At 44.7% G+C, this 22,090-nt stretch overlaps 1 protein-coding gene across 1 annotated transcript in view; it reads right to left on the bottom strand.

Annotated features, from left to right (window-relative positions):
* Nucleotides 1-13,990, bottom strand: part of TSPAN4 (tetraspanin 4) — a 383,591-nt gene extending 369,601 nt beyond the window's left edge. Inside the window, exon 1 of the mRNA XM_026850346.1 lies at nt 13,968-13,990. The gene's annotated coding sequence lies outside the window, so the exon portion shown is untranslated. The remainder of the gene's footprint in view (nt 1-13,967) is intronic.
* Nucleotides 13,991-22,090: the final 8,100 nt, after the last annotated feature.

Here is a 22,090-nt window from a genome sequence, read left to right on the forward strand (position 1 = left end):
AAAATTTTCTGAACAGCTCACTGGTCACAAAGAGGGACTGTTTCCAGTTTTGATTGGACAGCATTCTTGTAAGGCTGAGAGAACACTAATGGGCAGGTGCAAAACTGAGACTGGATTATCTAGAAATTAGAGAAGGCACAGAGTTATCAAAATACGGATGGCTGAAAAATAAATGTTATTTGAAGGTGTGTTTTGTACTTCACCGCAAATAACCAACAGCGCTGAGTGAAGCTCTTGAACCAATGACTCACTAGCCTGGATGTGGCAAGTTAGCTGTATCCTTTAAGAGACCAGTTGTGAACAAGCCAAGTCTGCTAACAAGGTGCCAGAAGAGACACTTACAACACTGGTCCTCAACCCTGAATCACAGGTCAACATTTCATCCAGGCCCTGTGCACGTCAGATGAAACCCAGAGAAGCTATAACTATATTAAAACTATGACAAAAGCAAGGGGGCTCTGGAATAATATTACTAGACAAACAAAAATGAATGTTTCTTTTGACAGCCACAATCAGCTGTCCACTTTTCTTAATCCCTCACAATACCCAGACAACGCAGCATATTATCTGCCTAGAACTTCAGGGGGTGTAGACCAGAACCAAAGAGGCAGGTAACATCCCCTCTCCATGCCAGCAATCTACCCAGGTGCTCCTCCACATCCTGTTATGCCCATAAATGTCAGTTCTGCGGTCCAAAAATCTGCTGTGGATGAGAAGATCCTGGCAGAAATGAAACAAGAGCTTCCACATGTGAACACGCTGGTAAATACTTGCAATGCAGGTAAGTCACCCTTCCTCCCTTGCATGCCCCATATATTCCTAGCCTTCTAAAACATGCATACAATAAGACTGTGTCAAGACTATGACTAAGGTGATGAGGGGAGGGGAGAAAAGTAACATGAAAACTAGATTCAGTTACTGGAACAACAGTGTCTCCTAAAATGACTGTAGAACATGGAAGGGAAAAAAAGCAGAGGCCAGGGCAGAAATCAGGATGCAAGTGTCCATACACTCTCTTTTGTACTGAAATTGCAGGAATAAATGTTCTTCTTTAAATACTTTGCAGTGCAAGCAGACAAAGAAGGGGGGCGGGGAGGGAGGAGAGACGCAGAGGTGACAAAACAGCTGGGATTTCCACTCGCCTAGCACCAGCAGGGAGAAAAGGACCACGGCTCGTCACTCTCTCTGCTCAGCTAAACCCTTTCCAGCTAGCCTCAGCACAACCCTTCCCAGACAGACTGTAGAAGAAAACACCTGAATGCAGCCAGGAGGATCCTGGAGAGTCACGGAATTTGTGCCTCTCTGCTGCACGCCAGACCTCATCTATACAACAAACATGACTCGCGAGTGCGTGCTGCCTACTGTCACTTCCATCAAGACCCTGCAACCAGCTTCACTTTCCTTTGTAAATAGGTTTCAATTGCTTCATAAAATGGATGTATTAGTCATGAATTATACCCAAAAAATTACTGGGGAGGGAAGCAATACTCAAGGTACCACAGTCAATAAAAGGCAGAAGAAAAGAAAAATATTAGCTAGAGAGTTCCAAGAAGGTTAGTGTTACAAAGAAACAAAATATTGGCTCTGACACAGGAAAAAGCTCTTCTGAATACCAATGTGTTCCATATAGTGACAAAGAAGCTATACCTACCTCAAAGGAGATTAAGTAATATACTGTAGCACCTGAGGAAAGGGAGGAAGGTAGAAAAGCAAGCAAGCATAAACACAAAGAGAATAAGGCCCCTGAAGTCTGTTTCATATAGCTGCCTCTCCTTCACAAAAGAGATTTATATCTTTTCCTTGGAAATTCAGCATTCAGGAAAGTGGACTTAGAAGTATAACTCCATAATAATACCCTCTTTTCCAGTCCCCAGGAAACTATAATACTGATTTACTGGTCAAAGAAATAAATGTGCCTCAGAGTTCCATACAAGGCACTTCTGCCTTTCTGAAGTTAATCCAGCTCTAAGATGGATAAGCAAAAGGCCAACACTAGTGGAAAAATACTGCAGAAAGTATTTGTGTAGATAAAAGGAGCTTTCTAAAGGCCAGTGTTCCTGTCATGATGGAATAATTTTCATTCTCTAGATAAAGAGCTGGAGAATAAAAGTAGAAAAAGTTACAGCACACAACTGGCTCCCTGGGTACCAGGACGTGTTTGCTGGTTGGGGACTACGCTTTACTGAAAATGCCTAATCAGTTAAGTTTAAAACCGGACATATTTCATATGGGATTCATTTGAGTAAATGTTGACATCAACATCTGTACTAGTTACCCAGACTGCTGCTACAGCTGATGGAGAGAAATAGGGAGCTGCATCTGTTTCTTAAGCAGTTGTCTAAAACAGGGTCAGATGAACTGTGTCCTTCTATTATTTCCTATCTATTTTTCCTTCCCAACTGGAAGGAGAGTCCATATAACTCAGCCAGATGCAGACAGCTGGTCTGTAGGCATCTGAAGCTAATGGTGGACTCATTACACCGAGCATCAAAATTATTGCGGCACCTCACTTGAGACTCAAGTACAGACACAGGGTTTGCAAAAATGAATCCACTTTCTTCTCACTGTGACAACAAGAAATCTTACTCTGGAGAACACAAACACAAGTCTCAAGCTTCTATACAATCTATGTTACCAATTAAAGTGAATCAAAATGCAGCCCTTATAGTTGCAGAGATAGCCTTTTAAATGCAAGCAAAATGCAAGTGGGAGCAACGCTGTATTCCTGAGCCTGCAGATTGATACAGGATTTCAGTGATGCTCAAGAGCATGAACAGAGCCATCAGAGGAAAATTTGCAAGACTGACAGTTTTGCTTTTACAGAATAATTCTCCCTTCAATTCATGTAGACAGAGCTGTCCCTCGGCTCCTAATCCTGGGTTTAAATGCAGCTTCCAGGAGCAGAGGGGAAGACAATAAGACCCAGATTTCTGTTAGAACAACATTTTTTAAATTGGTGAACAAAGCAAATGAGTCCTAAAATAGAACTTAATGATACAGACTGGTAGTGTCCAAATCCATGGCCTGATCATATAGCCCAGAAGAGATCATAACAGCCCTAATTGACCAGCCCCTGACAGAAGGGGCACCCTAAACTCTTCCCTTACTCCTCTCCTACCAGGTGCTGTTGTGCCCCCCAGGTGGCTGGCAGCAGGGTGCCAGAACAATCCACACAGCTCACAGCTCCTCTCCCTGTTCACTTGCAAGGGGTTCTCTGGGAAAAGCACAGACAGGACTGGGTCACCTTCACCAGGATGCCAGCAACCCACTGCCGGTCACCACTATTCTCCACGCGCTACTCAGGAAGAAAAGCATCTTCTGTGCATGTTCACATCTGGGAAACATTAGAGAACTACTACAGACAGACCAACTGTACTGTGTATGCAAGAAGTACAGCTCTCATCAGCTTGTAGTAGAAACTGTGTGTTCCCAACCCGGAAGGGTTGGGCACAACTAGGATGAAGTTTCTATTCAGGCAGGAGCATTTACTAGTGCAGTGAGCTTTTATGCCACATGGGCTGAAATCTCTCTGATTAGGGACCATTTTCTTGTCCCGTAATTTGTACAATGCTTACACAGCATGAGTTGCCAGTTGGGGCTCCTGAACACTTCTATGGTACAAACAAATAAAATCAGTCTTATTCAGACCAAATTCCAAAGGAGAGGCTGTTTCCTTGCACGCATTCAAGATTAAATACAGAGGGCTGAGCTAACCTCTCAATTCAAAATAAACCAGACACTGACCACCTCCTTTGGCAAGGACAAATAGCTATGGAGAAGCTGCTTCAGACCTCAGCAGTAGTCATTTACTAAAACTGAGAGATTACTCCTACCAATGAAAGACAAGGGGACTCCAGCACACATGAGACCCTGTTCAATCTTAACCTCCATTTCAAATGCTAATTACTTTCCTGAATACTCACCTGAATTTTTCCTCGCTTCCACGGAGGATGAAAAAAATAGACTGGTACTGAGATCTTCATCTTTCCCTTTCTAAATTTATATAAATTATGTAATTGCGCTTTTAAAGGACTACAGCAAGCGACTAGAGAACTGCACAGTGAATTAACACTGCATGTGACAGAGCAGGAAAAGAATACTTTTAAAAGCAAAAGAGCATTTTCTCCCCCAAAATAACTTGAAAAGAGAAGGTAGAAGGCACTATAATTGCACATGTGAAAAAATTATTCAAGGATAACAGGATGTATGGCAAGTTACTTAATTGCTGAGTTCATTATATACTTTAAACAATGTAAAGGATGCCCAGAGCACAAGGATAACTGACATCTTAGAGAAGATGAATGCACTTAAAGATATGCGCTTTCTTAACATACATATCTGATAAAATATGTACGTGCACTGGCAGTGTAATCTAGCAGGAGGAGCTCACAGGCATTGTCTAAAGGCAAAGGCTTATCATTGTGAGAGGATTTATTAAATTGTTATAAATAAAATTATGATCGTGGAAGTTAAAAGCCCAAAAGTATTTTGCCAAAATCATTTAGCTCTGGACTAAAACTCCAAGTGAAGAGGAAGGAAAGAACGATTCATTTTCTGATGGTAGGATTTCCGTTAAAATCCAGAAGGCAGCTTATATCCATTGGTATTTGTTTTTTTTAAAGAGGTATGGGGCATTGTTTTGCCAATTATTATGCTTAGCATAAAGGACACAGCCAACATAAAGGTGAACCAATAACCAAATTGTATTTGATACAAAAGGGTCAGTACATGGGTGAGCGCTGGGGGTACAAACAAGTCAGATTATACATAATCAACAACAATCCCACTGACCCCAACAACAACACTGCATGACCAACAATGGGTGGAATAAATGGTGACATGCAGTCTGCCATAGAAGGGACGGGAGACAACCGAGCCAACAAGCCAAACACATAAGACCAAGGAAGCCACATCCTGAATCTCTACACAGCCCACGTTTACAAAAGCCAGGCCTGACTGGAGCCCAGTCCCAGGGAGGCGGGAGGTCCTTCCCCAACAGGGAACTCTGCACAGGGCATCCACCTCACACACAGACACTGCCCCTGCCTGCAAGGGGTCCCAGCTTTTATCCCTCAGTGGGACACCTGGCCTTGGGTTACTGAATGCAGACCCCTGGGGCTCCTTTACCCAATGGCTCTCCCTGCCAGGCCGGCACCACCCTGGAGGGAAGCCTAAAGGTAAATTCACCCCTCCTTGGTGAAGGGCTGTGGGAATCACCCATGTGTCAACCTTAATTTGGGGCTGGGGGTTGAAACCCCAGTATTTCAGGCATTTACTCAATCGATTTTAGGACAAATGCATTTGTATTACTACACCTTTGATCAAGACATTATGTAAGGCACTGTGAAGCTGAAGAAAACCAGACCATATGCTGAGTAACACAATGGTTCCCCAGCAGCAGCTCACAGGGCCACAATAAATATTTGCAGCCTCTCCAATAAGCAAAATTAAGTGCATCCTGAATGCAAGAATAGTGATGTATGATAAACAAGGAGCTCAGTCTGCCAGAAAGTTCATGTTTGGCAACAGTCCATTGTTCCAAAAAGGTTAGAAGCCATTGAATGAGAATATATTACAAGGGACAGTGTGAAACAAAAACCAGAGACTAGGAGAGCACAAGGAATGAAAAAAAAAACCACAGCCAGCCTGAGCAGCATCCTAACGCAAGCAGTCCCAACAGTGAGAGTGTTAAACTCAGCCAGACCACCCTTCAGGTGGGTTTTGGGGACCACGAGTTGATCTTCGCTAGCAGCCCTGTGCTACCATCACTGTAAGCCCAGTGGCTAAGCAGTCAGAGAGTGTGGCATCAGAAGGGTTTAGGAAAGCACAAGAGCTCAGCTGGGCCAGGCAAAGTGTCATTGTCCCCACTTTAAAGGCAGATACGGGGAGCAATTGTGCAGCTCACTCCTAGGCAGGCAGAGCACCTGCAGCACTGCCAGGCAACAAACCCTGACTTTGTGCACAGCAGGCTGTGCCTTGCTCCCAACCACAGCCAGCTATTCTGCACTGCCAGGAGAAGGAAAACGGAGAAGGAAACGGCACTACACCAAACCGTGGGCAAAATCCCTCAAATCTTCGTGATAAACAAAGCCTGGAGGAATGCGCATTACAGAAAGATTTAGATTGCTGGCATGAAATCAAACGTATAAGCCAAAGATTATTCACAAAGATCAAGACAACCTTCAAAGAAGCCAGAAATCCAGGGGGAGGCAAAGTATTTCCAAGTAGTTCCACTTTCCTCACACAAGCCAGGGAAACTCAGAGAGAGGGTCATAAATAATGGACTTTATTTTCATTCTTTGCATATACTCTTGCTGGTGCAGCGCCCAGTGTCATCCAGAGATGGAAGCTGATAGTGAGCCATTTCTGGATACTCAAAGATACCTTAAAAGGGACCTTTTCTTGGAATAGGCGTGCTGGGTTTCTGAAATTCAAACTCTTGTAATTTACTAATTGCTTTACATAGTCTGCAAGTATAAAAGCACTTCTAATAAAAATCAGATTTCTGATAATAAAAGCCTCTGTAAACTAACAAAAAAAGGCATTTCAAGATGCAGTGGCTAAAGGTAACCTATTCAAATTAAGGTAGATATTTAAACATCAAAGTTACCAACCATTGACACAACTCCCCTAGAGCAGAGAAAGTCACCATTACTTGAGGTCTTCAAAGAAAGACCAGAGAATCCTTCTCAAATATATGATCTAGCTTAAGCTACAGTTAATGGTTATTAACTGTAATAAAGCTGAAATTAGTGCAGGCCTTTCCCAGACACTCTGATTGTGAGCAGTCACACCAAAATTCAAGGATAATTAACTGAATCAAGGATAGGTGCACAGAAGTGCTGGTAAGAGTAAGAAGCCTATCTCAGGGAAATTTGGCTTAAACTGGCAAAACACAGCCTGGTTAAAGACAGGACCACTGCCTGCATATACATTTGAGGAGGGGAGCAGCAAGAAATGAGAAGAGCCACTTAAATGACAGGATTATCTTGGTGCAGAAATGAGATAAATCAACCATGAACATTTCTAGGCTGGACGTCAGAAAAATCTGAGTAGGGAGTAGTTGTGATCTGGAGCAGCCTCGCACTGGGAGAAGTGGAAGAGGAGAAGGAAGCAGATAAAGAGAGACCCTGAGACTCCACAGAAAGGGCTCCTGCCCCATGTTGATCCGTCAGCAGCAGAGAGTCTTCCCTGGGACTGAGGCTTGGAAAGTCAAGTTGTCCTTTCCAGCTCTGAGCTCATACACAGAGTTTAATAACTTGGTAACCAGTTATTACTAGAAGAGATGGATTTGCTTGGGGTTTTTTTTTTGTTTTTTGGTTTTATTTTTCCTGTTTATTTCTAAAACAGAAAAGTTTCTACTTTCTTTAGACACAAATGTAACCTCTGATTTTCATTAGTTCTCCAACAGCTCAGGAGAACACACAGCAGGAGCAACACATGGCAATGAAAAGATAATTTAGGATCCAACTTGAGTAGCCCATGCAGTCAGAAAGACCAGCACGAGCATCTCCACCACCACCAGAGGTGGACTTCACAGATGTTCCATTGTAAAAGTCCTTCAGCTCTTAACAAGAGAGGGAGGGGAAACTAACTGGTACTGAAGAACCAACATTAAAGACCAAGAGATTCAGAGAAATTAAAAAAAAGCAGCAGTACTCTGCAGTGGCCAGGCAGCACTGGGTGCTAGGTTGTCAGTCAGTCTCAAAGTATGTATCCTTCCTTCTACAGACTGGATCCACAGGCTCTGGACTCAGCAACCCCTCCTGCAGCACACTGAAGTCAGTAATCATATGAAAGTTAAAGCCAAAGTCACATCAACCTAGTGAGGAAGCTGTTGCTCTTGCTCTCTACTTCAGAAGCAGCTTACCATAAAACCATCAAAATATATATACTAGGACTCAGGAGAATTTGGTTACCCTCCTGACAGTTCATCTTCTACCCTTAGTCTCATGTCTTTAGATCAGGTTCCATCTCTTACCAGATATACATGGGGATCTCAGGGAGAACATCTATCATTAGTGGCTTAGCAACATGTAAATGACCTTCCTGCTTATAGCAAAATCCTTCCCTTCATCTTGCAATACAAGGCATTTACTGGGAGTTAGGAGCTGTGAGAGCAAACTGTCATCAAGCTGCATGATTCCTTGGAAATAACATACTAACCCTAACAGAAGTAATTAGAAAAAAAAAAAATTCAGGAAGCAAATGTCATAAGCTTTCCATAACCACTTCATTGTCTCAGAGGCTCTCCCTCTCTCCCTCTGTACACACAAAGCTTCCCCTCTTTGGAAAGTGTAAAGAGACTTCTGTGTGCTCAGAACCATAACGTGAAAACAAAATTGTGTGTTGATGATCCTGAAACTGATTTAATGAAGCGGTTTCAATTCCACCCTTCCTTCCTCCCAACTCCACCCTCTCCTCCGAGAGGGAAATTTGTTTGGGTTAATATAGAGGGGAAAAAAGGGAAGCTAAAAATAGCCTCCTTTTTGCCTTAAAAAGTTAAAGCTACGAATAAACAGCCTGAAGCAGGAATGCAATTAATCTGTCCACCAAATTCTTACACTACTTTCTTGTTCAGTTCTTCAAAACATTTTCATAAGGATTAAACACACAGACCTCTTTCTGCAGAGAAAGTATCTCAGAACTGCCTGCTTCCTTGCAGGTGGGGCTTTGGCATAAGGAGGAACAGGTTATGGGACTGGATGAACCAAAGATATAAACCAAGATCGTAGAATACTGAGCAATATCCTTGCATCCTAGGAAACAATATGGAAAAAAAAAAAAAAAGAAAATAAAAATGCACGAAGAGAACACAAAAATATTTCTGTTGTTTCCCTTCACTGTGGAACAGACAAATTGCATTATCTCCTATAATCTACCTTTCCACTAAAAAGCGCTCACACTGTTATCTTGGACCCAAGTCACATCTGTCCCTGACAGCAATGACTGTCAACGCTGAAAGAGCAGGGTGATCAGCCATCCTTTTCACCTTGGGCTGGGAGCCAAAGCAAGGTTGGCTTATGTATTTGCAGTGTAAAGCCAAACAAACTGCTTTAATCTATTCAGTTCCCCATGCTCTGCCATTAGCCAGCAAGCAGACCAAACCCCAGGGAGTCACCTGAATATTTCAGCAATCTGAATATCTGAACTCTCACTTGATTTTACTCTATTCCTTTTCCGCTGTGTCACCAGTGAGATTCAGGTAATGCCACAAGTGTCACATGTACTACCCTGTCAATGCAGACAGAACCTCTTGGCAGAGCTGCCTTTCATTCCCATATTCCCAGTCTCCCCCGGCATGAGGCAATCACAGCATGCTGCTCCGAAGCGCTATAGACACTGCTATGATACCTGATACGAGTTACATTTTGAAAAAGCAAACCACCTCCCTCCTCTTAGAGCAGATGAGCCCTCCGGAAGGAGAAAGGAAATGCCTCACTTTCATCTCAAAGTTCAGAGGGAATGTTTTATAGCTGTCAATCCTATCAAGATCCTATTCATTGACACACCAGGGACAGCAACTATTCTGAGGTAGGCTGTGCAACTGTGAAACAGCCAGGGTCTGAAAACAACTTCACCCAGTGACATTTGGAAAGCAAGTTAAAAGACTTTCCTGCAACCCTAAAGTAAATGCTGAAAGCCAGCACACAACAGGCAGGCCAGCTGAGTTAAGCAGATGTGACTACACAAGGCAAAGCCACGAGAAACAAAGCAGCACCTGCTGCTGAACCCCTGGTGAGGAACATGAACCCAGGCTGTTCCCAACCTCTGGTGTCCCAGGTCCAAGCAAGCACTTTCACTCAGAGAGGTGAGACACACTCACTGATCAGGGTGGGACAGCAGATGTTGGCTTCTCCTGTCACACCTCACCATCACTGGCATGGTACACAGCCCTCCCGTCCATACACAGTGCTCATGATCTCATTTTGACTGCTATAAAGACTTCAGAGATACTATTTGGGCTGTGTACAATTATAAGAGTGAGACATCCTGATTAATACTTACATTACTTCTTCAACCACTATACTGGAGCATTCACCATTGCACCCTTGGTTCCCATCCAAGGTGGAAACTGTCCTTTAACAGAAAGAAAACTGGCACAGAGACTAAGTCTCGCTACTGAATTCTCAGAGGCAATCTGCAAGCAGACCACGGAGCTGAAACTGGATTTGCAGAGCTCTAAATTAGCTACCAGATCACTCTCCTTTCAAGAGGCACACCAGCCAGCATGCACATATGCAGCCTACTTGCAAAGTCTGGTGGCTAAACACAATAACAAGCAAGTCAGAGCAGGAAGCCAAGGGTGGTGTGGGTCAAGGTTAGAAGCGACTGCATCAGCAGGGCTGCCAGTGCAGCATCTAGCATGCACCCAGCATCACACCAGGGCACAGAAAAGGCCTTCGACATCACTCGTCTGCAACCTCACCCTTTGCTGCCAGCTAGTTTTAACATGCCAAGTAGAGGTAGCTTCTATGGGTTCGACGGGGATTCACCTTTCTCGGGGCACTGTAAAGAATAAGAAGAGAATGGACATTGACTCAAGAGAAATAGAAAGCAGGCTTAAGTGTGTTGAAGCAATCCTGGCTTTGATCTGAAAGCCAAGAACTTCAAATAACAGTCTAGACTGTTTTTTTGCAGAAACACAGAAGTCTGGGGCTCCTTTACAGTACTCAGCTGAGCTGTACATACAGTCACTGTTCCCAGTGACACCTCTTGACAGTGACTCTCTTCAGAAAACACCCACAGTCGCTACAGATGATTTGTCAGGAATGCTAATTGATATGAACTGGCACGTCTTTGCCACAGTCAGTAGATTTGGTCAAACATCTCTATGCACCAAGACAATTCTCCCCTGAGTACCATTCTCTGTCAGCTGACACAGAATCACAGAACGATCTAGGTTGGAAAAGACCTTGAAGATCATCTAGTCCAACCATTAACCTAACAGACACAAGACACATCTTAAACCTTTTCTCCTTCCTGCATTTTACCCAGTCAAAATTCATGGTCCAGAGTAAGATCCATCCATCAGAAAAATGCTTGCAGTCAGGATCAAGGATCTAAGTGATTAACAGGGGGAAAGAGGAAAATCATAGGCAGCTTCTGTGACAAGATCATGTTACCTTCAGCAGAGGCAAAGCTCACTTGCAGGTTTATTAGAAGACCTCAGAGGAGAGTGAGCTCCCCATGACTTTTCAGCTTTTTTTATGATTAAAACAGTCACTTCTGCACAATACTAAATCAGAAGGGAAGAAGGGCCAAACCAGCCACCTCCAAGTGCTGAGCTGCCCATCACATCAGCACCAAGTGCTTTGTACTTGGTCACAGAGAAAGGAGGGGAATTCAAAGAGTTAAAAAATCTTGATCACAATGATTGGGAAGAACAGTATTAATGCAAGGTACAATCATGGCCTTGATCAATATTTCTAATAAATAAAATATGCATCTCAGGGCACGTCTGCAGGACTAGAAGCACTCTTCCAGCTGAGCAGTTGTTCCTTCTTTCGACTCAGCCTCACTTTTAACTACTTTTGATTAAAACGATTACTTTCACTCAATATTCAATTTCTGACAGGTGTTATTCTCTACATATGCTGCAAGCTGGCTCTATCCTTCCAGGCAAAACACAACAGCTCACTAGAAGCAACCTTTATTTTACAAGTCATATAAAATTTATGCATCTACAATATAGACAAAGGCTAGAAACACACATTGAATCCAATTCTCTTTCCTATAACCTTTCAGAAGAGATTTTGGGGTGTGCTGGGTTTGTGTGTGGTGGGGTTTTTGGTAGCAGGGGAGGGGGCTACAGCAGTGGCCCCTGTGAGAATCTTCTCGAAGCTCCCCCAGCTCCAGGTCAGACCCACCTCTGGCCAAGGTCGAGGCAATTAGCTATGGCGGCTGCAACTCTGCGATAACATATTTAAGAAGGGGAACCTGAGAGGGGGTTGGGGAACTTTGAGGCTGAGTTACAAGGACACCTCTGCAAACACTGAGGTCAGTGGAAGGAAAGAAGAGGAAGCAGGGGAAGTGTGCCAGAGCATGGAGCCCCCTTGTATCCCATGGTGAGACGTCAGGGCCATCCTCCCTACCTCCAGCCACCCATGGAGGTCACCAGGGGAGCAGAGACTCGCCTGTAGCCTGTGGGGGACCCCTGGGACTCTGTGGGGAGAAGCAGCCCCCACAGTTGTAGTTTGGCACTGGGAGGACTAAAACACGTGGAGGTGACCCACACCGGAACATCTCAGGCAGAATGTACCCCGTGGGGAGGAGTCACAAAGGAGAGAGTTTGTGGGGGACTGTCTCCTGTGAGAGGGACACACATGGAGCAGGGGAAGAATGCAGAGGAGTGCTGCCCCCCTCCCCTGCAGGAAGAAGCCGCAGACTGACTGCACCCCCATCCCCTGCCCCTGCACTGCTGGAGAAGGAGGTAGAGATATCGGGAACAAAACCAAGCCCTGGCAGAAGGGAGAGGTGAGGGGAGACGTTTTTAAGATATGGTAACGCTTCTCACTGTCTTATTCTGTCTGTTGTCATTATTGTTAGTGTTTTGAATTAAAGTGACATCCTTTTTCTTCCTCTAACAAGCCTGCCTTTTGCCTGTGATGGCTAACGAGTGAGCAACCCCTCCCTGCCCTTATCTCCATTCCTGAGCCTTTGGATTAATTTTTCTCCTTCCCAGTGCTGGGGTGGGAGGGGTGAGTAAATGAGTGCATCGTGCTCAGTTGCCTTCTGGGCTCAAACCACAACACGGGGACTTTTCCTTTTAAAGCATTGCTTCCTCCTGCTATTGCCATTAGTTTCTAGGAGAATCAGTTATCTGAGCACGATTACTTCCCTTACACCCAACCCCATAACCCAAAATGTAAGCCACGTCAATCTTCAGTGCCATTTAATTGTACAAGTGTCCTACACTCCCTTCAGCACTTACTTTTTTTTGTTTTGTTTATTGAGTCCTCAAGTTTTTCTCAAAACAAACACTTGCACATGCATAGATTTGTTCCTGCCCTTCTAGTCTTGCAGATGGATTCTGCACAGGAGATACACAACCAACATATTCAGCTTTCCCAACCAGCGCAAGACAGATAAAGAATTGTCTGAAAACCAGAGGTGGCTTTTCAAGCAATTGTTATACCATCCTTCTAAAGGGTCTGAAATATCAAAACCACCTGAGTGTATTTTACTGAGGTATTGCTACAGTAGAAGAGAATTATTGATAAAACAATCACAGTCAGGTTATATGGACATTCACAGACAGCTGGTAGGAGCAGGGACACGTTTTATTCACTCTATTTCTTTTAGGTAGAAATTAAAAGAATTTGAGGGAGTGAGGATTTTCAAGAGTTTTCACTTGGCATCTAAATGGCACCAAATGAGCTAGATCTCTTACGCTGCTGAGAAAATTCCAGCCTCTCGTTTTAAAAGTATACCTAAGGAACAGGCTCAGGGACACTCCAGCACAGACACTTTCTCCTTCCACCTGCCACTGCCTGGGACTAGATGCCACATAGGGATGACGTGCTTGTTTCTGGCACTCTGAATGACTAGGATAGTTTAATCTTCTTTATCCAAGTAATCATTTTCATTCCTCTTTTTATCTAAATACGTTTTTCTTTCTGACACTGTTCTCAGGAACAAAGTATTTTGTCCAATTCTCATCCAGGCCATTGGATGAATAACCAGAACACACACTCAAAGCACATAGTCTTCCATTGTTCCCCCACCACAAGGTGTGCAGGTGGCTGGAAAAGAAGAGTTTGCAATGCTGAGCTTCCAGTATGATCTTTTGGGGGTGTGTGGGGAGGGAGAAGGTATGTATCCATTTGGCTTGGGACTGGTAAATCAAATCTTTTTGCAGTATTAAGTGTACTGACAAAGTATAAATAGAGAAAAAGATTATTATCGCAGATTACAGCTAACAAATGCTCACTGGGGAAAACAGAGTGCATGTAGGAGAAACTCACTGTGACCGGTGGTTTTGCAGATGACACACAAGATACAACGGGAAGTAGCTTTTGATCTCCCACAGCAATAACAGCCAGCCCTTCAGTGATGCCACTGCAAGACACAAACCAACAGATTCATGAGTAAAAAAGGCAGGTGGTGATCAGGAGTCACTTCAGCAACAGACTTTTTAATCCAGGATTACAGGTCCCTGCTTCACAAACCCCCCTCCCCTCTTCTCTGTACTTCCCTACACGCTCTTCAACCTCAATGAAGTTTGTTACTAAAATGAAACTTGTTGAATAAGGATTAACTTGTTGAAGAAAATTTTGCATTGCACATTTCCAATACAGAATTAAAAAACATTTTAGAGGTTACTTTTTTCTCATTGAATCCACACACAAACTATTAAAGTGAGAGCGAGTGTGCAATGGGCATGCAGAGGAAAGTCTAGGTAAAGAGTGTCTACAAAACAGCACCCTCTAATTTATGGTCCACCAGCATCCCACCAAACAAGCTTTGTTGTTCCCAGGGAACAACGCACAGAAAGCACTAAGAGAGCACAATCTTATGTCTCCTATGCAGAGAGAAGGTCATGGTAAGGGAGAGTAAAATTCATAAACACTTCTAATCATTCAAGTTTCTGAGACTGACAAATGCTAACAAAGCGAGCTCAGCTGGTGGAAACTGTATGCAACAAATACCCACAAATGAAAAGCACCTTCTGCTGGGAGTGGTAAAATTGCAGAGAGCGATGCTGCACAGGGAAAAGTAAGGTTCCAGCGATACCGAAACATAGCAACATTCAAACAAATAATCAACCAACAGTTTACTTCTAACTACAGAAGCAGCAAAGTCTGTACTGTAGACAAACCTCTCTGAAAAACACAACCCCTTTCCCATTGCAGCTTTACGGTTATAGTGGATAATGAATTACACCACTGTTCTGTGTCTCAAGATTTTTACTAGTGTGTACATCTCCTTAGCATTAAGTTCAGAACTGTAGCTAGATTTTCTTTAAGCACAATGCAATTAGCCCTACTGTCAATTACTTCGAGTTAAAAAGCCAACCCCTACAAAAGAACTATGACATCTTTACTGGCCACAGACAACCAAGATTGCAGCAATCCACCCTCTTGGAAGGCATTTGGTCTGTAGATCAACTGTGCCTGGTTTGCCATACTGTAACTCCTACTTTTTGTTTGGTTTTGGGTTGGGTTTTTTTTTTAAACCTTTCTATTTCAGGTGCTTAATGCCACCAATTTCCTGATGGTCTAGAAATCTAGCACAACAGAAAGCAGGCTACATCCCTGTTATGTGCTGGAGCATTGCTGTCTGACATTTTGCTGTCACATAAATCAAGCAGGCCCCAAAGGAGAATCAGCAATGCATTTCTTAAACATTGCTTTATTTTGGTTTTTCTGAAATAAAGAACTAAGAACTAATCCAGTGTTTCTTGAGAAGAGAGCTGCCTGATGATTTTTAGATTTGGATTTTCTTCCTAAATTTGACAAATACCAGAAGCAACATCACCTTTTAAGGCAAAAGGCAGCTGAAAGCTAAATCCTTCCTTTAAGCCAGAGTGACTCATAACAGCAAAGATTCTTCCTAGAAAAACAAATTCAATCACGAAGCAAGAACAAGCTAGAAGCCTTAGTAATAACAATGCAAACGAATCCTTCTTTCCCTGTGACTTTTGTGGGCTGGTACTGGCTGATTCAGCAGGTGCTCTTGGCTACCGCGAAAAAGAAAACAAGCCAGACGGACTACTGGCCTGACCCAGTCCTCCCGTTCATTTGCATTCCTAGAGAGTACAGTGCAGTAAACCCAGGCACAGATGCACGGGAACACATTTCATGCCTTATCTTTTTTATAAGAATGCAGGAAGAAGCATGTATCTGAAGATGTATCTATGCTGCAGTCACACGTGCTCCCACCAGCTCGAGAGATAAGGCAGAGAAGATGCAGGAGCGTGCACACAGCGAGCACGTGTAGTCATGTATAACCTGGTACCACCACAGCATCGTCGTGCCTGTTAAACCGTAACGAGGCTTAGGTCACAGCCGGCCACTCAGACTGCAGTCCTCCCTCCTGAAACAGAGGTGCTTGCTGTCATCACAAGCGGCAGCATTACACTGATGAGAGGATGTGATCTCAGTGGGTTGCATCTACTCCAGTCCAGAAGACATGCAAAATCCTTGTCTTGAAGTATCATAGTCATTGCACAGATTTCCCTTGACCCATCCAACGTATCAGCCCAGGCAACTACAGTTCCAGGAAGGTGCTGGCACCACCATCAGAGAAACCAGGGCTCCATTTCCCTCTTCACAAACAACCTGCTGTATAACCCCATGCAAAACATTTTGTCTGCTTCTGTCCCACTTTCATTCTCAGGTTGATTTTTTTTTTTTTTTTTGGTATCCTCTTCTAACCAGGGACCATCTTTTACAAGATGTTTATGTCTATTTATCATGTGTTGCTGAGCACAACAGGGCCTCTAAGCATTAACTTTAATAACCACAGGAATGTCAACTGCAGTGTAACTCCAGTTAGTGCTACAAGGCTCCCCTCAAACCCAGCTACACCAGACATCCTGCTCCAGAGACCAGAGACATGTGTTTAATCTTTCTGCCCTGGCTTGTGTCAAATGCTTCCTGGCTCTCTGGTGCGCACCACACAACCTGGAGTCCATCTAAAGAGAAGTAAGTCTCTGACAACCCCCAACCGTTGAGGAGATTTTTTTTCAGGCTAGCTTCACAGGTTCTTAAGAGGGAAACTGCAGGTTACCAAGAGAGGGTTAATTGAGTTCTAATACCTAAACCATCTGATTAAAGACTCATCACAGACAGCTCAGCTTTCCAGGAACTTGGACAGCCCGAGCTAGACAAGAGTCCTGTTCTCTGATGTTCTTGCTTTGAAACACCTGTACTTGCTCTCCCCACCCTTGCATTCTTCCCTGGGCACTGCTGCCAGAGGCAGAGATCAAGGGGATATTCTGCTGTGACACAGGACAGCTGTTCCTCGCAGCTTATACTTCTCTGCACTTTGGTCAAGGAGTCTGGTTTCTAGATGCAGGACATCTCTTGGTGCTACTTCATAAAATCACAGACTGGTTTGGGTTGGAAGGGACCTTAAAGATCACCCAGTTCCACCCCCCCTGCCATGGGCAGGGACACCTTCCACCAGCCCAGGTTGCCCAAAGCCCCGTCCAACCTGGCCTTGAACCCTTCCAGGGAGGGGGCAGCCACAGCTGCTCTGGGCAACCTGTGCCAGGGCCTCACCACCCTCACAGGGAAGAATTTCTTCCTCACCTCTAATCTGAATCTGCGCTCTTTCACTTTGAAACTGTTACCCCTCACATTCTATCCCCACATCCCTGACAAAGAGTCCCTCCTCCCTTTCCTGTAGCCCCTTTAAGTACTGAGAGGCCGCTCTAAGGTCTCCCTGGAGCCTTCTCTTCTCCAACTGAACCCCCCAACTCTCTCAGCCTGTCCTCACAGGGGGGTGCTCCAGCCCCCTGATCACCCTCGTGGCCTCCTCTAGACCTGCTCGAGCAGGTCCGTGTCCTGTTGTTGGTGCCTCCAGACCTGGACACAGCACTGCAAGGGGGGGTCTCACAGGAGCAGAGTAGAGGGGCAGAAATCCCCTCCTCGACCTGCTGGCCACAATTCTCTTGATGCAGCCCAGCACACAGGTGGCTTTCTGGGCTGCAAGCGCACAGTGCTGGCTCAGAGTCAGTCTTCCATCCTCCAATACGCCCAAGTCATCTCCCAGCCTGTATTTGTGCTTGGAATTGTCCCAACCCATGTGCAGGACCTTGCACTTGAACTCCATGAGGTTTGCACAGTCCACCTCTCCAGCCTGTCCATGTCCCTTCTGGATGGCACAGCCCTTCCCTCCAGCATGTTGACCACCCTACACAGCTCAGTGTCACTGGTGAACTTGAAGGCTACACTAAATCACACTGTCCATGTCACCAACAAAGATGTTAAATAATACTGGTCTAAATACAGACCCCTGAGAGACGCCACTTGTCACTGATCTCCATCCAGACATTGAGCTGTTGACCACTACTCTCTGGGTGTGACCATCCAGCCAATTCCTTATCCACCAAGTGGTCCATCCATCAAATCCACGTCTCTCTAATTTAGAGACAAGCATGTTGTGCACGACAGTGTCAAATGCTTTGCACAAGTCCAGGTAGATGATATCAGTCGCTCTTCCCTTATCCTCCAACGTTGTAACCCTGTCTTCTAAGGCCACCAGATTTGTCAGGCACGATTTGCCCTTAGTGAAGCCATGCTGGCTGCCACCAATCATCTCTGTTTTCCACGTGCCCTAACAGAGTTTCCAGGAGGATCTGCTCCATGATCTTGTTGGGCATAGAGGTGAGAATTACTGGACTGTTTAAAGACAAAGAATGAATGTGGCAGATAGGAGACACTTAGTACCGTGATATGCTAATATTGCCTGAGTTTTCATTCATCTGACCACAGACGACAACATTTTTTTTCTTTCCCCTTAAACCAGAAAATAGCTTCACCCTCACTATTTTGAGGCAAGACCCATAATGGGATAAACACCGAGCTGCACCCATTTGGGAAGCAATCCTGAGAAACAGAACCGCTCTCAACAGAGACATCATCAACAGCGTTCAGTGGTGGCTCTAAAAAGCAAGAAAGGCTTTTCTGCACGGGTCTTCCCTCGAGGCATTCATTACAAAGTGACCTCTTTTTGACAGTGCTCACGTAGATACCCATGGCTAGGTATTACCAGGGCCAGGAGGCCAGACATCACCACTTTTAGCTAGGCTGTGTACAAGTTGGGCTAAGGACCACTGCAAACACCCAGTGCTGGACATACAACCTGAGATAACAGCACCAACTCGAGAAGTTGCTTGTAGCACAGAGCAACACAGCCTCAGTCGCCATGAGGACAAGGAGAGGATCGTTCTCTGTGGGACATGCTGCATCTCACCAGAGAGCACAGCAGCAGCTCCCATGACACCTTCTGCACCTGCCAGGAGGGAGAGGCTGCCTGACGCTGACCATTCACTCATAATTCAGACACTATTATGACCTGCACTAATAATTTAATAGTTTCAATATTCATAATTAAATCAAAGCGATTAGAGGTCCAAAACATGAAACCTTGATAAAGGTCAGATGCTTTGAACTTGGTTTCCATTTTTAGCTGCTATGCCTGAAAAAAGGGTGATCCTCCCTTCTAAGTAACTATGAAAACATACAGATGCTTAGATTAAAACACCCCATACACTAAAGTTCAGCGTGCAAATTCATTAAGGAAGATACATCATCATTCATTTAACCAAGCAGTTATTCAACAAATCATACATTTATTGAAGTTTCCATTTTTGCCATTTTTAGATGAATGAATGATGGATTTCCTTTTTACTAAAGTTGGGGTAGGTGGTTTTTTTTTTCTTTGTTTCTTTTGTTTTGTTGTGGGTTTTTGTTTGTTTGTTTAACATTTACTTTATGTCAAGCTGTCCTTGGAGGAAAATTGAAACCAAAATTAAAATCTGCAGAAACTGCATTTATTTACTACCTAAACTGCCCTAAACTTGATGGCTCACCAAGAAAAGTACGTTTAACAAACTTTACATTTTAAATTGTTTTCAAAATAGTATTGTCTACAGTCAAAGAAAGTAAGGAAATGTGACTGGCTCCACCAGAATAAAGAGAATGTCTCATCACCCTTCATTAATCTTTCTTCAACCCACCCCAGGCCCAAGCTACATGGCAATCCCAACTCCAAACCAGTCACACCCATCATGGAAAATATATTGCTGTTCAACTTCAGTGACATAATATTCTCCCTACACCTGCAGAATAGGCTATTGCTCTCACAGGTTATCCTGGCACTGAAGTGAACTCTTTTTCCAGACAATTGAGCCACTGATTTCCTGCGGTTCAAGCACTTATATTTTCCTGTAGAGCTCTAGCCAAACCTGCACTGGTAAATACTTTTTAAATTTAAGTGCTATTAAACGGCAAAGGAAAGTTTAAATCTTAACCTGATTTGTCATTATTTCAAATTCACCATCGAAGAGGTTTCTTTTCAAAGAATACATTGAATTTCATATATCTGATTATACATACACACCAATATAGGCATAGCACTGTTTAAATGCATTGATTCCAATACTCACCCAGTGATTCCTAAAACTGTGCCATGGCTTTCGGAAGCATAAGGTGTTTTTAAAATATGACAGGCACTTATCTGCTGAAATATATTCTCAGTGGACAGAGCCAACTATCTCACACTGTAAGCCTTTAAGTAGAGATCTCAAGTATTTCTGAAGCAGTCACTCCAATTCCCAAAGAGCTGATACATCTCTTCTAGTAACACAATATTACATACATTTGTCTCTGTCACCCTGACAAGCACAGAGGACTGTCCTTCCCATGCTGCGATGGGTATGGACACAAGACACTATGCAGAAGGCAACACCAGCAACAGGAGGATCCTCCCCACTCTCCAAACTCACTCTGAGCAAGGGTAATGCAGCACTGCCTGAGCTAAATAACGGTTTACCAGCTAGCTCTGGGGTCACACTACGCTCTTTCAGAGGCCCACCTAACTTTGGCCACAACAACCCCCAGCAGCGCTACAGGCTTGGGAAGGAGCCGCTGGAGAGCTGCCAGTCAGAGAGGGACCTGGGGGGGTTGATAATGAGCCAGCAGTGTGCCCAGGGGGCCAAGAAGGCCAATGGCATCCTGGCTTGTGTCAGCACTGGCGTGGCCAGCAGGGACAGGGAAGGGATCTGAGCCCTGGGCTCGGCACTGGTGAGGCCGCCCCTCGCTGAGTGGGTTCAGTTCTGGTCCCCTCACCCCAAAAAGGCCATTGAATGACTCGAGCGCGGCCAGAGAAGGGCAACGGAGCTGGGGCAGGGTCTGGAGCACAGGTCTGCTGGGGAGCGGCTGAGGAAACTGGGGGGTTTAGTCTGGAGTAGGCTGAGGGGAGACCTCCTGGCCCTCTGCAACTCCCTGCCAGGAGGGGGCAGAGAGGGGGGATGAGTCTCTGGAGCCAAGGAGCCAGCGCCAGGCCCCGAGGGAATGGCCTCAAGCTGCCCAGGGCAGGGTCAGGCTGGCTCTGAGGAAGGATTTCTGTGCAGAAGGGGCTGTTGGGCGTTGGAATGGGCTGCCCAGGGCAGGGGGGAGTCCCCGGGATCCCTGGAGGGGTTGAAGAGTCGGGCTGAGCCAGCGCTGAGGGATCTGGGGGAGTTGGGAATGGTCAGGGTGAGGTTCATGGTTGGACTGGAGGAGCTGCAAGGGCTTTTACAACCCAGATGATTCTGAGATTGTGCGATACTGTGGCATGACACTGAGGCACAGCAACACTTCCAGCTGCCCTGAGATCATCCACAACACCTGACATCATGCAGGAAGACAGAAGTGACCTTCCCAAGGAGCCCGCCGCAGAGCTGGGAGACAAACCGAGTGCCCCTGCTCCCAGGGAGCAAATGCCATCCCACAAGCGTGCCCTGAGCAAACATTCAGAAGCACCCATGGAGGAGTAAGGTAGACAGGAAAATCAGCCCGTGTACACGAAGGAAATTTTAGTGGTAACAACAGCTTACATGTCATTTAATTTCCTACCTCAATCAATCAAGTGAAGCACTTAAGGACACAGCACTAAGTTTTCTAGTGCTGTAATGTCTGCAAAGTATAAGCTTCACTTTTTTTCTTTTTTATTTTAAAGCTTTTCAGCTTTTTCTTTTAAGCTAGTGACTTAAAATGACTGTTATCTTAGTTTTGTTGCTGTGGATACACCAGGACACAAACTTTGCTCCCAGAAAACCTCCAAGGCATTAAACTACATCGTACAATTTTTTAACCATGGCACTTCCAGGGAGAAGACCCACCTATTCTATCTTTGACCTTTGTGGTAACTTCACGGAATTAAAACAAAACATTCCCAACTTTGAGGCGAGTCTAGAGCAAAAAACTCTCCTAAAGCAACCATCCAAAACACACAAACCAAGTAAGTTTTCCATCTCAGGTTGTAGCACTTGCCTCTGCTCTAATCTTCCATCTGGCCACAGAGTAACTGGATCCACTGGCCGCACGCCGGCAGAGCAAGGCAGCATCGGCTGTGAGCACATCAGCCAGCTATTACA

The sequence above is a fragment of the Athene cunicularia genome, assembly GCF_003259725.1.
Source record: "Athene cunicularia isolate RWA chromosome 5 unlocalized genomic scaffold, athCun1 chr5_part2, whole genome shotgun sequence".
NCBI lineage: Eukaryota > Metazoa > Chordata > Aves > Strigiformes > Strigidae > Athene > Athene cunicularia.